At 46.1% G+C, this 17,695-nt stretch overlaps 1 protein-coding gene across 1 annotated transcript in view; it reads left to right on the forward strand.

Annotated features, from left to right (window-relative positions):
* LOC118375787 (oxidation resistance protein 1-like) overlaps nt 1-17,695 on the forward strand; it is a 187,258-nt gene that overhangs the window by 75,812 nt on the left and 93,751 nt on the right. The gene's annotated exons all lie outside the window — the stretch shown is intronic.

The following is a 17,695-nucleotide window of genomic DNA, read 5'->3' on the forward strand; positions in this document are numbered from 1 at the left end:
GGCATAGTCTGGTCCTGACTCCCTGACCTCTAACTTACGACAGTAACCTTGTCTAAATAATAGAACATCTTAACCTGATTTAATGCAAGTAATTACAGGGAATATAGGGAAATATATTTTTCCCTCAGGTCCGGGTCGGGTCCTGTTTGGTTGTCGTCAGGTCTCAGGTCTATATAACTACAGCTGATAGACCTGAGTGGACTTGAATGGACCTGGCCACTGCTCTGCATTGCCTATCAGATATTTATTTTATGCTAATAAGGAGAATTTACTAACTTATAGAAGGCCTAGCCAACATTTAAGGACCCATTTGTTAACCAGAGAAGCAACATGGCTGATAAACATACTTGTTTTGTCACTCAGGTCCAATCGAGTCTAGGTCAAGTTGTCCTCCTGTCCATTCGGGTTCAGGTCTGATTGTTCTCGGATCTGTTCAGGTCCCAATCTCCATTTAATAAATATGATCAGTCCATTCGGGTCGGGTAGGATTGTGTTCGGGTCGTTCCGGGTGTGGTTCCAACATTTTGGACCCATGAAGACCTCTAGTTCAGACAGAGTTCATCACCACATTTGAGAGACGTGCATATGTAGTTGTGTTAGGAGCTGCACTACCGTTGCTTGTCCTATAAACACCAGCCAATCTAAAAGATATGAAGCACTGAAGCGCACCACATGTAATTAGAATTTGAGTGAAAAAAAAAACATTTTGGTTTTGATTGAAGTGAGTCAGACAGTGGGAGACTTAGCTAGCTGTGCTGTGTGTGGTATTTGCCTCAGGACCTTCCCGCTCTCATCTTCCTGTCGCTCTAACTTACTTTAGAGTTTTCAACCCAGACAAACTTGTCTCCATCCATCTGTCTTCCTTTTCTGGGAGAGGAGGAAAGGAGGAGGGGGAGAGAAGGTGGGATGGAGGAGTGTGAGCGGTCGCTCCAGACTGTGCTCGAGTGTTGGCAGCGGTGCCTGCTGCAACGGGGCATCAGGTCAATGTTCCCCCCTGCCAAACTGCCTGCCAACAGCCAACAGAGAAGGAAGGATGGAGGTATAATGAGGGAGGGAAAGGGGGAGAGGTAGATGGAGAGAGGAAGGGAGAGAGGATGAGAGGGAGAGATGAATGGTGGGACTGTGAGATGGAGAGAGTACAGTGTTACTGTGACAGGAAGGGAGAGAGTGTGAGAAGAAGGGAGAGAAGGAGTGTGAGAGGGATTGAGTGTGAGTGCCTTTGGGTCAGTCCAGGGAAAATGCCACACATCCATCCACAGATAACATATTCATACTTCCCTGTATGTAGACATGGCTCACCAGATAACAAACCAAGAGATGGGTTGGAGCAGGTTCATACATACCCACGTACATACCCATACCCATACCACAATCAAGATCACCACCATTACCCCCAACATCTGCCCCAACATCACCCCCGAAATCACCACCAACATCATCCCAAAATCAGCTGCTGTGGTGTTAGTTATTGCCCTGAGTCGGATTTAAGCCTATTTAACGACGAAATGTTCCACAACATTCAACAACCCTGTGACCTCATCATCCGGCGCCAGCGACCCAAGCTCCATGGCACCAGATGTTGTAGCCAGCCTATCAGATGCGCTCCCCTGGAACGAACACAACAGATGCCTTGCAAGGGCACAGAATGACGTGAAAATTTTAGCATGGAGAGAGAGCAGAGAGCAGGGTGGTTGGAATGAGTCTGAGACAAGCCTGGGCATTACCATTTGAAGGGCATGGTGCAGAGCAGAGAGAGAGGGGCACACACACACACACACACACACACACACACACACACACAGAGATGTTTTAGTGCTCTTATATACAGTGCTATTGTGCTTTCTCGCTCTCGCTCTCTCTCTACCTCTGTCTGTCTGTCTCGCTCTCTTTCTCTCTCTTTCTATCTGTCAGTCTCTCTCTCACACACACACACACACTGGGGTTGTGGTACTGATCATTATTGCGGGCAGTCAATCAGAAGGTTGAGCATTAACAAATGAGTCTAACTTCCCCCCTTCTGTATCCTTCTCCGAGGTCAGCCGAGGCATCCTGAGTCAGGCAGACGCACAGCAAAACCTGAAATGGCACCCTATTCCCTAGCAAGTGTCCACTCTGTAGCTCTGGCCAAAAGTACTGAACAAATCAAATCACATTTTATTGGTCACATACACATGGTTAGCAGATGTTAATGCGAGTGTATCAAAATGCTTGTGCTTCTAGTTCCGACCGTGCAGTAATATCTGACAAGTAATCTTAACAATTTCACAACAACTACCTAATACACACAAGTATAAAGGAATGAATAAGAATACCGTGAGGGAAAAAAGTATTTGATCCCCTGCTGATTTTGTACGTTTGCCCACTGACAAAGAAATGATCAGTCTATAATTTTAATGGTAGATTTATTTGAACAGTGAGAGACAGAATAACAACAAAAAAATCCAGAAAAACACGTCAAAAATGTTATACATTGATTTGCATTTTTATGAGGGAAATAAGTATTTGACCCCCTCTCAATCAGAAAGATTTCTGGCTCCCAGGTGTCTTTTATACAGGTAACGAGCTGAGATTAGGAGCACACTCTTAAAGGGAGTGCTCCTAATCTCAGTTTGTTACCTGTATAAAAGACACCTGTCCACAGAAGCAATCAATCAATCAGATATCAAACTCTCCACCATGGCCAAGACCAAAGAGCTCTCCAAGGATGTCAGGGACAAGATTGTAGACCTACACAAGGCTGGAATGGGCTACAAGACCATCGCCAAGCAGCTTGGTGAGAAGGTGACAACAGTTGGTGAGATTATTCGCAAATGGAAGAAACACAAAATAACTGTCAATCTCCCTCGGCCTGGGGCTCCATGCAAGATCTCACCTCGTGGAGTTGCAATGATCATGAGAATGGTGAGGAATCAGCCCAGAACTTCACGGGAGGATCTTGTTAATGATCTCAAGGCAGCTGGGACCATAGTCACCAAGAAAACAATTGGTAACACACTACGCCGGGAAGGACTGAAATCCTGCAGCGCCCGCAAGGTCCCCCTGCTCAAGAAAGCACATATACATGCCCGTCTGAAGTTTGCCAATGAACATATGAATGATTCAGAGGACAACTGGGTGAAAGTGTTGTGGTCAGATGAGACCAAAATGGAGCTCTTTGGCATTAACTCAACTCACCGTGTTTGGAGGAGGAGGAATGCTGCAAACATGGAGGTGGAAACATTAAAAGGGATGATGGACAGGGCCAGGTACCGTCAAATCTTGGGTGAGAACCTCCTTCCCTCAGCCAGGGCATTGAAAATGGGTCGTGGATGGGTATTCCAGCATGACAATAACCCAAAACACACGGCCAAGGCAACAATGGAGTGGCTCAAGAAGAAGCACATTAAGGTCCTGGAGTGGCCTAGCCAGTCTCCAGACCTTAATCTCATAGGAAATCTGTGGAGGGAGCTGAAGGTTCGAGTTGCCAAACGTCAGCCTCAAAACCTTAATGACTTGGAGAAGATCTGCAAAGAGGAGTTTGACAAAATCCCTCATGAAATGTGTGCAAACCTGGTGGCCAACTGCAAGAAACGTCTGACCTCTGTGATTGCCAACAAGGGTTTTGCCACCAAGCACTAAGTCATGTTTTGCATGAGGGGTCAAATACTTATTTCCCTCATTAAAATGCAAATCAATTTATAAAATTTTTAACATGAGTTTTTCTGGATTTTTTGTTGTAATTCTGTCTCTCACTGTTCAAATAAATCTACCATTAAAATGATAGACGGATCATTTCTTTGTCAGTGGGCAAACGTACAAAATCAGCAGCGGATCAAATACTTTTTTCCCTCACTGTATGTACATATAAATATATGGATGAGTGATGGCCGAGTGGCATAGGCAGTAGATAGTATAGAGTACAGTGTATATACATATGAGATGAGTAATGTAGGGTATGTAAACATTATATAAAGTGGCATTGTTTAAAGTGACTAGTGATACGTTTATTACATCCAATTTTTAATTATTAAAGTGGATAGAGATGAGTCAGTATGTTGGCAGCAACCACACTATGTTAGTGATGGCTATTTAACAGTCTGATGGCCTTGAGATAGAAGCTGTTTTTCAGTCTCTCGGTCCCAGCTTTGATGTACCTGTACTGACCTCGCCTTCTGGATGATAGCGGGGTGAACCGGTAGTGGCTCGGCGGTTATTGTCCGTGATGATCTTTTTGGCCTTCCTGACATCAGGTGGTGCAAGTGTCCTGGAGGGAAGGTAATTTGCCCCAGGTTATGCGTTCTGCAAACCTCACTACCCTCTGAAGAGCCTTACGGTTATGTCTGGAGCAGTTGTCGTACCAAGCTGTGATACAGCCCGACAGGATGCTCTCAATTGTGCATCTGTAGAAGTTTGTGAGTGTTTTAGGTGACAAGCCACATTTCTTCAGCCTCCTGAGGTTGAAGAGGCACTGTTGCGCCTTCTTCACCACGCTGTCTGTGTGGGTGGACCGTTTCAGTTTGTCATTGATGTGTACACCAAGGAACTTAAAACTTTCCACCTCCTCCACTACTGTTCCGTTGATGTGGATAGGTGGCTGCTCCCTCTGCTGTTTCCTGAAGTCCACTATCATCTCCTTTGTTTTGTTGACATTGAGTGTGAGGTTATTTTCCTGACACCACACTCCGAGGGCCCTCACCTCCTCCCTGTAGGCTGTCTCACCGTTGTTGGTAATCAAGCTTACCACTGTAGTGTCGTCTGCAAACTTGATGATTGAGTTGGAGGCATGCATGGCCACACAGTCATGGGTGAACAGGGAGTAAAGGAGAGGACTGAGAATGCACCCTCTGGGGCCCCAGTGTTGAGGATCAGCCCCCTCACCACCTGGGGGCGGCCCATCAGAAAGTCCAGGACCCAGTTGCACAGGGCGGGGTGAGCTTGATGACGAGTTTGGAGGGTACTATGGTGTTAAATGCTGAGCTGTAATCAATGAACAGCATAGGTGTTCCTCTTGTCCAGATGGGTTAGGGCAGGGTGATTGATTAAAGTGATTGTGTCATCTGTGGATCTATTGGGGCGGTAAGCATATTGGGTCTAGGGTGTCAGGTAGGGTGGAGGTGATATGGTCCTTGACTAGTCTCTCAAAGCACTTCATGATGACGGAAGTAAGTGCTACGGGGCGGTAGTCGTTTAGCTCAGTTACCTTAGCTTTTTTGGGAACAGGAACAGTGGTGGCCCTCTTGAAGCATGTGGGAACAGCAGACTGGGATAGGGATTGATTGAATAGGTCCGTAACCCACCAGCCAGCTGGTCTGCGCATGCTCTGAAGCCACGGCTAGGGATGCCATCTGGGCCGGCAGCCTTGCGAGGGTTATCTAGTGTGCCAAGGAACGAGTGTGCCATTTCAGTCACAGAAAGTTAGAGGACATTCACCAGAACATATTGTACTGAATTGCACATAGTTCTTTTATAAATATTCTCTTTTCTTATCACCTTCCTTTCCTTTCTTCCTCTGTTTTCTACTCAGAGGCCTTATGATGAAGATCATATATTCTACAATCTACATGCTGTCAGAGAGCTGCCAAAATACAATCTGTTTGAATCCTCAGTGGATGTCTTGTTTTTTCAACGCCACAAGCTTCCTAACGTGGCAGGAATGATATTGAATCCATTAAGGTTGTCGGCCAATCATCTCTCATCCTGTCCTTGTGGCTCGGCAAATGAGAGCGAGGAAACAGTAGCAAGGCTAGCAACCAGGAGGCCATTCACAGACTGCAGCAGCACAACAGTCTCAAGGCTCCACGCCATGCTCACTGAATGAAACAATAAGGGCAGAGGTAGTGTGTGTGTGTGTGTGTGTGTGTGTGTGTGTGTGTGTGTGTGTGTGTGTGTGTGTGTGTGTGTGTGTGTGTGTGTGTGTGTGTGTGTGTGTGTGTGCGCTTCTGAGTCGCCATACGTGCTCTTGTGTGTGTGTGTGTGTGTCGATTATGCTGCTTGAATAATGCACAGAGAGAGATCCAGAAGAGAAATATGCCCTGGAGTCCAAATGAACAGTGATTATTTTTCTACTTTTGTTGGCCACGATAATTCCTCTGTTAGCGAATTGAAAAGGGTTTCGCTGGCAGCTGTTTTTGGGTGATATTGATATGGTTTTAGAAAATGAATAGCAACCATCGCTCTGAGTTTATATGAGCAGCATTATGGATTTATGGGCAGGCTTTGATAAAAAACAAAACTGTCCCTCTTATTTGGCAGACACTGTTAAGTAGAGAATAAATCATTAAAGCCATTTAGGGTTTGGTGGGGAGACATTGTTCTGTTGGTACAGTTGGAGCTGCTCTGTGCCTGTGTCTGTGTCTGTGTCTGGAACTGATGGTGTGTGAGAGCATGCTCAGAATGTAATTGCAACCTTACACACAACCAGGAAGGAAAGACAGAAGTTCTGGAGGTGTTTGCTTTGATTAGACTATAAACCTATAAACAGACATGTACACCGGAGGGTTTATGCATTTCTACACATTTGTATGACTGTGTTGTAGTCATACAAACTGTATATATATTTATTATATTGATTGATATGAACATAAAGTACAGTGTTCTCTACCTTCCTCGGAAATACTTCCGTCCAAAGGCTTCTTTATCAATGAATGTCATATTATGTGAATGAATGAATCAACCCCCGGCCTGGCATCATACCTGCAGAGAGAACCTTTTGCACACATACCTGCACAGAGAACCTTTTGCACACATACCTGCAGAGAGAACCTTTTGCACACATACCTGCAGAGAGAACCTTTTGAGATTATATGGAAGGGGGAAAAGAAAGGTCAACTCTACACACTACACTCTGTGCTCCCACGTGTTTTACATTATTTAGAACCGTAAGTCATAGTCGGTGGTAGTATTGTGTGGTTCTGTAGTAACCTACACTCCAAACTAAACTCCCAGGACAATCCGAGAGCATGGTCCTTTTCTGTTGTCTCTGTCATAACCTAGCATTACAGGATCAGAGAGGTTCACTGTGAAGTCTGAGGACGGGACAAGACCCAGGGATTACACAGATTTGATTATCTTTCTTCCCGGATTAAAGGATGTAGCAAAGTTGATGCCGTCTGTCAGTCCACGGGGGAGAAATAAAACCCAAAAGCCAAAACAAAGCCAAAAAGAAAAACAGCAAGTGTTTTCTGAACTGACAGCAGTTGACAAAGCCCTGTCAGGGATTCAAATATGTCATCAAACCAGTGTATTCAGCTGAAGGGTATACAGTAGCACGTTGGACATCACTCACTGACAGAGGGCTTTTCCTGTCCAACCCACCACTGTATTGCCGCACTGCTTAATGTCTTACATAACAGATGAAGATGCAGTGGAAGATCACATCTTTATTATTCTACACCTGAATGACCAGAGGGTTGACACATGTTACACTTAACGGTTCATTCCAGAAAACCATCTGTATTTCTAGATCCGTCACTAAAAGTGTGATTTAATATGATGCCACTTCCTTGTTAGCTTCATTGAGTGTACTGTACAAAGTAACATCACACAATCACATTCTACAATCAAAGAAATAGAATTACTACGACAAACGTTCCCATTCAGTTCATTCTATTTCTATTGTAGCAGACCAGGGGGTTTGGTCAAGATGTTATACACAGATCAGACATGGACAGGGTTGGATTAGCTCGGTTTCTAGAATGTTTATCTAACTAACCAACAAAAAGAAAATGTCTCCTTCAGGAGACCCTCTCCAGAAAAATGTTGCTGTTTCCTGTGGGGAACAAAACTGAGCTCCCTCCGTTATGCCTGGTACTGAGCACAACTATACGGGAGTAACCTCTCTTTCCCCCAGTCACCTCTCTGTGTGCTGCCCTTCTGGCAGCTTTATGGAACTCATCCAGCTGGTGAGCAATCAGCCCCTTGATTACTCACCAACCACAATCAGCCCCTTGATTACTCATCAACCACAATCAGCCTTGGCCGGAGAGCCCGTTGAGACCTGGCACGTCCAGCAGAGGGAGCCATCGCCTCTTGATGTAGACTCTGTCTGTCCCCAGGCCTCGACGGGTCTCCCCCTGGTGGCTGAACTGCTGTACGCCACACTATGCATACTATATCAAATCAATGTAAATAGTCTAGGTGTCCATTTGATTAATCGTTCAGCAGTCTTATGGCTTGGGGGTAGAAGCTAGTAAGGTGCCTTTTGGTCCTAGATTTGGCGCGCCGGTACTGCTTGACGTGCGGTAGCAGAGAGGACAGTCTATGACTTGGTGACTGGAATCTTTAATAATTTTTCTTCCTCTGACACCGCCTAGTATATAGGACCTGGATGGCAGGAAGCTTGATCCCAGTGGTGTACTGGGCAATACGCACTACCCTCTGTAGCGCCTTACAGTTGGATGCTGAGCAGTTGCCATACCAGGCAGTGATGCAAGCGGTCAGGATGCTCTCGATGGTGCAGCAGTAGAACTTTTTGGGGACCCATGCCAAATCTTTTCAGTCTTCTGAGGGGAAAAGGTGTTATCGTGCCATCTTCACGACTGTCTTGGTGTGTTTGGACCATGACAGTTCATTGGTGGACACCAAGGAACTTGAAACTCTCGACCCGCTCCACTACAGGCATGCCGATGTTAATGGAGGCCTGTTCTGCCCTCCTTTTCCTGTAGTCCACGATCAGCTCCTTTGTCTTGCTCACATTGAGGGAGAGGTTGTTGTACTGGCACCACACTGTCAGTTCTCTGACCTCCTCCCTATAGGCTGTCTCATCATTGTCCGTGATCAGCCACTGTTGTGTTGTCAGCAAACTTAATGATGGTGTTGGAGTCATGCTTGGCCACGCAGTCATGGGTGAACAGGGAGTATAGGAACAGACTAAGCACGCATTCCTGAGGGGCCCCAGTGTTGAGGATCAGATGTATTTTTTCCTACCCTTGTTATGGCCCGTCAGGAAGTCCAGGATCCAGTTGCAGAGGGAGGGTCCTTAGCTTAGTGATGAGCTTTGTGGGCACTATGGTGTTGAATGCTGAGCTGTAGTCAATGAACAGGATTCTCACATAGGTGTTCCTTTTGTCCAGGTGGCAAACGGCAGTGTGGAGTGCGATTGAGATTGTCAGTCAGCCATGACTGAGTTATGTTACGGGTCTCGTTACCATCTCCCCTAGACTGTCGGGCCAAAAGGGATTCGTAACAGTGGATCTGTTGGGGCGGTATGCGAATTTAAGTGGGTCTAGGGTTTCCGGGAAGATGATATTGATGTGAGCCATGACCAGCCTTTCAAAGCATTTCATGGCTACCGACGTGAGTACTATGGGGCGGTAGTCATTTAGGCAGGTTACCTTTGCTTCCTTCGGCACAGGGACTATGGGGATCTGCTTGAAACATATAGGTATTACAGACTCTGTCATGGAGAGTTTGAAAATGTCAGTGAAGACACTTGCCAATTGGTCCGCACATGCTTTGGCCCCACAGCTTTGTAAATGTTGACTTGCTTAAAGGTCTTGCTCACATCGGCTATGGAGAGCGTGATCACACAGTCTTCCGGAACAGCTGGTGCACTCATGCATGCTGCAGTGTTGCTTGCCTCGAAGCGAGCATAAAACATTTTGCATGTCTGGTAGGCTTGCGTCACTGGGTAGCTCGTGGCTGGGTTTCCCTTTGTACTCTGTAATAGTTTGCCCTGCCATTATGTAGTAGGATTCAATCTTAGTCCTGTATTTAAACTTTTCCCTTTTGATGGTTCGTCTGTGGGCCTAGCGGGATTTCTTATAAGCGTCCGGATTAGTGTCCCTGTCACGCCGTGGTCATTGTATTTTGTGTTTTCGTTTTATTATTTGGTGAGGCCAGGGTGTGATAGGAGTCGAAAAGAAAGACACGGCGGCGCAGAGCGAAAACCGAAAGTCACCCTCAAATATTTATTGGAGGAGGGCTCAGGGAGAGAGTAGCAGAGTCAGGAGTCAGACCTGAGCCTACTCTCCCTGTTAATCGTGAGGAGCAGCGATATAAGGACTTCTAGTCTTGGGAGATGATATTAGACGGAAAGGGACCCTGGGCGCAGCCGGGAGAATATCGCCGTCCCAAGGAAGAACAAGAGGTGGCTAAAGCGGAGAGGCGCTGGTATGAGGAGGCAGCACGGTGACGTGGATGGAAGCCCGAAAAACAGCCCAAAAAAATTATTGGGGGGGGGCTTAAAGGGAGTATGGCTATGCCAGGTAGGAGACCTGCGCAAACTCCCTATGCTTACCGGTGGGCTAGAGAGACCGGGCAGACACCGTGTTATGCTATGGAGCGCACAGTGTTTCCAGTGCGGGTGCATAGCCCGGTGCGGCACATACCAGCCCTTCGTATTGGCCGGGCTAGAGTGGGCATCGAGCCAGGTAAGGTTGGCCAGGCTCGGTGCTCAAGAGCTCCAGTGCGCCTGCACGGTCCGGTCTATCCAGAGCCACCTCCACACACCAGTCCTCCGGTGGCAGCTCCCCGCACCAGGCTTCCTGTGCGTGTCCTCGATCCTGTAGCACCAGTTCCAGCACCACGCACCAGGCCTTCTGTGCGCCTCGCCTGTTCAGCACAGCCAGAGCCTTCCTTCCCTCCTTCGCTGTCGGAGTCTCCCGCCTGTTCAGCGCTATCAGAGCCTTTCTCCTCTCCTGCGCTGTCGGAGTCTCCCGCCTGTTCAGCGCTATCAGAGCCTTCCTCCTCTACAGCGCTGCCGGAGCCTCCTGCCTGTTCGGAGCAGCCTGAGCTGCCAGTCTGCAGGGAGCTGTCAGTCTGCAAGGTGCTGTCAGTCTGCATGAAGCAGCCAGAGCTGTCAGTCTGCAAAGAGCTGCCAGTCTGCAGTGTGCTGTCAGTCTGCATGATGCAGCCAGAGCTGTCAGTCTGCAAAGAGCTGTCAGTCTGCAAGGAGCTGTCATTCTGCAAGGAGCTGTCAGTCTCCAAGGAGCTGCCAGTCTGCAGGGTGCTGTCAGCCTGCATGGAGTAGTCAGAGCTGTCAGTCTGCATAAAGCAGCCAGAGCTGTCAGTCTGTTCGAAGCAGCCAGAGCTGTCAGTCTGCATGAAGCAGCCAGAGCTGTCAGTCTGCAAAGAGCTGTCAGTCTGCAAAGAGCTGCCAGTCTGCAAGGTGCTGCCAGTCTGCAAGGAGCTGTCAGTCTGCAAGGAGCTGTCAGCCTGCATGGAGCAGCCAGAGCTGTCAGTCTGCAAGGAGCTGTCAGTCTGCATAGAGCAGCTAGATCCGCCAGTCAGCCATGATCTTCTAGATCTGCCAGTCAACCAGATTCTTCCAGATCTGCCAGTCAACCAGATTCTTCCAGATCTGCCAGTCAACCAGATTCTTCCAGATCTGCCAGTCAACCAGTCTCTTCCAGATCTGCCAGTCAACCAGTCTCTTCCAGATCTGCCAGTCAACCAGTCTCTTCCAGATCTGCCAGTCAACCAGTCTCTTCCAGATCTGCCAGTCAACCAGTCTCTTCCAGATCTGCCAGTCAACCAGTCTCTTCCAGATCTGCCAGTCAACCAGTCTCTTCCAGATCTGCCAGTCAACCAGTCTCTTCCAGATCTGCCAGTCAACCAGTCTCTTCCAGATCTGCCAGTCAACCAGTCTCTTCCAGATCTGCCAGTCAACCAGTCTCTTCCAGATCTGCCAGTCAACCAGAATCTTCCAGATCCGCCAGCCAGCCAGGATCTACTGGAGCCTACTACCTGCCTGAGCTTCCTCTCAGTACTGGGCTTCCTCTCAGTACTGGGCTTTCTCTCAGTACTGGGCTTCCCCTCAGTTCCGGGCTGCCCCTCAGTCTCGAGCTGCCCCTCAGTCCCGAGCTGCCCCTCAGTCCCGAGCTGCCCCTCAGTCCCGAGCTGCCCCTCAGTCCCGAGCTGCCCCTCAGTCCCGAGCTGTCCCTCAGTCCCGAGCTGCCCCTCAGTCACGAGCTGCTCCTCAGTTCAGTGGGGTTCTGGGTGAGGACTATTAGGCCATGGTCGGCGGTGAGGGTGGATTATCCCAGGACGCATAGGGGAGGAACTAGGACATTAATGGAGTGGGGCCACCATGACAGACGCCCACCCGGACCCTTCCTATGGTTTTGAGGTGCGTCCGGGAGTCCGCACCTTAGGGGGGGGGGGTTCTGTCACGCCTTAGTCATTGTATTTTGTGTTTTCGTTATATTATTTGGTCAGGCCAGGGTGTGACATGGGTTTATGTTGTTGTATATCGTATTGGAGTTTTGTAATTATTGGGATTGCGGTTGAGTAGGGGTGTTGTATAGGCTTGGCTGCCTGAGGCGGTTCTCAATCAGAGTCAGGTGATTCTCGTTGTCTCTGATTGGGAACCGTATTTAGGTAGCCTGTGTATTTCGTGGGTGATTGTTCCTGTCTCTGTGTAGTTTCACCAGATAGGCTGTATAGGTTTCACGTTCCGTTTGTTGTTTTGTTTTTGTATAGTTATTTCATGTGTCGCTTTGTTCATTAAAGTCATGAGTAACCACCACGCTGCATTTCAGTCCGACTCTCTTTCTACAATCGAAGAACGACGTTACAGTCCCACTCCTTGAAAGCGGCAGCTCTAGCCTTCAGCTCAGTTGCCTGTAATGTTGCATGTAATCCATGGCTTCTGGTTGGGATATGTACGTACGGTCACTGTGTGGATGACATCTTCGGTGCACTTATTGATGAAACCGGTGACTGAGCTAGTATACTCCTCAATACCATTGGAGGAGTCCCGGAACACATTACAGTCCGTGCTAGCAAAACAGTCCTGTAGTGTAGCATCTGCGTCATCTGACCACTTCCATATTGAGCGAGTCACTTGTAATTCATGCTTTAGTTTTTGCTTGTAAGCAGGAATCGGGATAATTGGATTATAGGCAGATTTGACAAATGGAGGGCGAGGGAGAGTTTTGCATGCGTCTCTAAGTGTGGAGTAAAGGTGGTCTAGAGTTGTTTTTTTTCTGGTAACACATGTGACATGCTGGGCATCACAGTCATTAGTGAGGAGAAATGGCACCTTTAAGTTAGCGCAAGCCATTTCCCTTTCCCCTGCAGTAGGCAGCTATCTACCTGTTTTGTTGTAGTCTTAGTACTTTGATAAGCTGTCGATGTTCAGGGCTCATTGTTCAGGGCTCATTGTTCAGACAGAATGCCACCCGCTCAGGCCTTTTGACAACAGAACTGCTGTTTTAGCATTTAGTGAGGGTTAGATGAGACTGGGAGTCTGCAGTCTGCATTCTCCCTCCATTCATTGTTATTATTATTTTTTAAATTTCACCTTTATTTAACCAGGTAGGCTAGTTGAGAACAAGTTCTCATTTGCAACTGCGACCTGGCCAAGATAAAGCGTAGCAATTCGACACATACAACAACACAGAGTTACACATGGAATAAACAAAACATACAGTCAATAATACAGTAGAACAAAAGAAAACAAAAAGTATATATACAGTTAGTGCAAATGAGGTTAGTGAAGGAAATAAATAGGCCATGGTGGCGAAGTAATTACAATATAGCAATTAAACACTGGAATGGTAGATCGGCAGAGGATGAAAGTGCAGGTAGAGATACTGGGGTGCAATAAATAAATACCAGTATGGGGATGAGGTAGGTAGATAGATGGGCTGTTTACAGATGGGCTATGTACAAGTGCAGTGATCTGTAAGCGGCTCTGATTAAGGACACCTGTACCATGTCAGATATAGTTTATTCATTTTTGATTTTGCATCCCAATATTACACTTTATATATATCATAGAAGACTGACATATAACAAAACCATTTGACATACAGTACCGGTTCAAAAGTTTTAGAACACCTACTTATTCAAGGGTTTTTCTTTATTTTTTATATTTTCTACATTGTAGAATAATAGTGAAGACATCAAAATGATGAAATAACACATATGGAATCATGTATTAACCCAAAAAATCCAAATATATTTTATATTTGCCTTGATGACAGCTTTGCACAATCCTTTTTCTCCCCAATTTTGTGATATCCAATTGGTAGTTACAGTCTTGTCCCATTGCTGCAAACTCCCGTACAGACTTGGGAAAGGTGAAGGTCGAGAGCCATGCGTCCCCCGAAACACAACCCCGCCAAGCTGTACTGCTTCTTGACACATGCTCGCTTAACCCGTAAGCCAACCACACCAATGTGTTGGAGGAAACACCGTACAACTGGCGACTGAAGTCAGCATGCATGCACCTGTCCCGCCACAAGGAGTCGCTAGAGCGCGATGGGACAAAGCCATCCCTGCCTGCCAAACCCTTAACTAACCCGGGCGACGCTGGGCCAATTGTGTGCTGCCTCATGGGTCTCCCAGTCTCAGCCGGCTGCAACACAGCCTGGGATTGAACCTGGGTCTGTAGTGACGCCTTTAGTGCCTGAGACCGCTGCCCCACTCTGGAGTCGGAGTTCCCAATTTTTATGAAAAATATGAACATTAGGCCACTAGGTCATTTTACTGCAGGAAAGGGCTACAATAGGATAGGATAGGCCTTTGTCTCAATAAATGGCCACAGAGTGTTATGGCTCTATCATGACCATTAATTAATTAAACTTTGAAAGAGAAAAAATTGCATTCATATGGAGATATGCCATGGGCTGCACTATTATAGTGCGTTTGAGTTTATAATGAGTTTCGAATTGTTCAATAATTGCTAAGACAGAGGTAATTAATAGGCTGCCTATGGAGCGTGGGAGAACAGGGATGCATACGGTACATATAATGACATAACAGTGTAATTGACAGAAAAATACATTTCCGTTGTGTATTTCTATCCATTTCCTTTTATCACACAACAAAATAAAGTCATGAGCAATTTGAAGGTCATTCAGACAGCGATCGTTGAGTAAGGCTTGCCTGAAGTCTTAATGTCTAAGTGCTGAATCCTGCCTGATTTCCATCCCCACAAGGACACAGAACATTCTGTGTTTTCAGTAAATTAGGTTTCTTCATGATGGTGTTTTTTTCTGTCAGTCACAGTGCTGTTGCATAACACAGTGTAATGGGACTCATAACTGTCATATCGGCCATTTTGCTGTTATGGATGTCAAACCCAGCCAAGCCAGTACCAATGCATATTTACATGACAAGCCTCATATACAGTTGCATAAACTAAAGGCAATGTTTTTGTTGTTTTCATAAGCGAGTGGAGTGGAGCCAAGCTGCCCCCTTTTCTCTAGGTCTAATCCCTCTTACTGGGTGTAGTGATAAGCATGTTTGACTTGGCCCACATTTCCTGTGTTGTTTCTGCCTTGCCAAACCATGTGACTCCCAGTCCCTGTAGAGTTGGATAATCTGAGTGATGCCTGTTAGGCACTGCTCTCCTTCTGGACCAAGCAACAGAACAGCAGGGAAGGAAAACAAAATGCCCGCTTTTCATTTGCTTTCCTCCCTTCTCTCCCTTTTCTCCCTCCCTCTTTCCCCTCTTTAAATGTTTTGCTGCTCATAGATAGAATCGGTTGATGTGAGCTGGTGGCTTTGTTGACATGCTTTGCCGTCTCACCACCCCATGTAATAGGATTGAACGCCATAGGGCCACTAGTGACCAAACCATCTATGGCCCCAGCCCATTGGCCCGCTGAAAGCTGTGATAAACCGTTCCGATGCAAGCTGTAGCCAATCAGATCAGACGGTGTCTGTAGATAGAGGGTGGTGGATAGTTGCTGTACACCAGTTGAAGGCTATTGAGATGCAGCCCAGTTGTCTGGGACACAGTCTTTGGAGCTTACACTAATTACCTCTGAAGAAAGAAAAAAAATATATTGTAATTATATTGTTTAATAAGATCCATCTTTATTGTTTTCTAAGCAGTGGTAGTTATCTATACAAACCAATTTGATAATATTATTCCTGTTATTTCTGTTATTGTATGGGAGGTTTTGGCTTGGACAGGACTTCCTTTACATACCTTACTCCTGTTATTGTGGTAAACCTATCTTACCATTGATGATGATTAGATGTGTTGAACACTAAACAAGGCGTCACCAGCCAGGCATTGTTGTGATCCCTGTGGACAGTGTTATTGTTTTGCTGGTCGGTGCCACAGACTACACTGTCCTGATTAGCGGCTGATATTTCAGCGGATGGCACAAAACAGCTGCAGTCTGTTTACATGCACACACACACACACACACACACACACACACACACACACACACACACACACACACACACACACACACACACACACACACACACACACACACACACAACCCAGCCAGTGAATCAGATCAGCCAATGAACCCTCACTGATGAGGCGGTAATTATTGTTTTCTTCCAAGGGATTCTGGGATAGACATCACACACACCTACAGGTTCTCTTCCTGTCTGATCTCCTCCAGAACGTTGATCACCACCAGGGTGTAACTCTACCTCTCTCCTCTTTCATTATAGCATGTTCATATGCTGAAAACTTTACCTCAAAAACAATCATCACGAAACAAACCCTTTATTTAAGTTACACCTAGAACAAAATGTTTTAGAATAATAACTACAAGGGTCCTCAGAGCAACATACTGCCCTCGAAGCTACAGTATGATCACATATGGAAATGGGTTGTTGTTTATGGGACTCATAACTGCTGCTGCCAGTTAAACTTCCCTCTCTGTGTGTGAATGTCTCTGTCTGTTGGTGTCTCTCCTTGGATGTACTGTACACCAAAGTGATTGACAGTGTTTCCATATAGATGGTGTATTTCATTACCTTGTAGAGGCTATGTCATGTTTGCAGTTGTCTGTCCTGGGAGAGGAGCTGGTGGAATGAAATGAAATGGCTGGAGCCGGAACGATTCCCTCTGAAGTAAGAAAGGAGTGCTGAGAAGAACCTTGTATTGCTGCTTCAGGCTACTCTGACAGGCCTTGTCTACAGGAAAGACTGACAGACTTTAGTTTACATACCATAGATAGTTGTTAATTGTTTACTCCATGTGTAACTCTGTGTTGTCTGTTCACACTGTTATGCTTTATCTTGGCCAGGTCGCAGTTGCAAATGAGAACTTGTTCTCAACTAGCCTACCTGGTTAAATAAAGGTGAAATAAAAAAATAATAAATAAATAGTACTTTACATACCATAGATAGCACTTTATGAGTACTTGTTCATCCATTTACACTATCTTCTCTAAATAATATGTGCTTACCTCTTGTTTTTGATTTTCCATGCTTTATAAAGTTGGTGATATAGTACAGTAGTAGGCAGGGAAATCAGTAACTGGCAGGTATACAACATCTTCATAATCATTGTGGTGTTTTTGTTAACTCGCAGGTGCTGCATACTTCTATAGTGTTTCTCCTGCATGTTTGATACCTGGATTAGTTTAGTGAACTCTGTGCTGAACTTAAACTAAATAAACTAGCCTGTTGTCTAAATCCTATGGTGAGACGTTTAATTGGCTTTCCCACTTTGGCGTAGGTTCCTTTGATTTAGGTCAGTGTCTCATAGGATAAGGTTTAATCATGTATAGGTCATCTTGTGTAAGCAAGTGACCCACTTCACTTTACAGCCTCAACCGTGTTTGTATTGTGAAATTGCTGTCTGACATTGTTTGTAAAAAGTTATCACGTCTGGGTCAAATACATAACGTCAAACACTTTCAAATAATTGAGCTGTGCTTGATTTCATTTGCCCAGGCCGACAAGGGAACCAACGGATTAGTCCCAAAAGTGCAAACTCCAGTTAACACATATCATTACACTTATTATTTATTTGATGTTTGATCAATGACAGCATATCTCATTCAGAATA

This window comes from Oncorhynchus keta, chromosome 34, assembly GCF_023373465.1.
Source record: "Oncorhynchus keta strain PuntledgeMale-10-30-2019 chromosome 34, Oket_V2, whole genome shotgun sequence".
In the NCBI taxonomy this organism is placed as follows: Eukaryota; Metazoa; Chordata; class Actinopteri; order Salmoniformes; family Salmonidae; genus Oncorhynchus; species Oncorhynchus keta.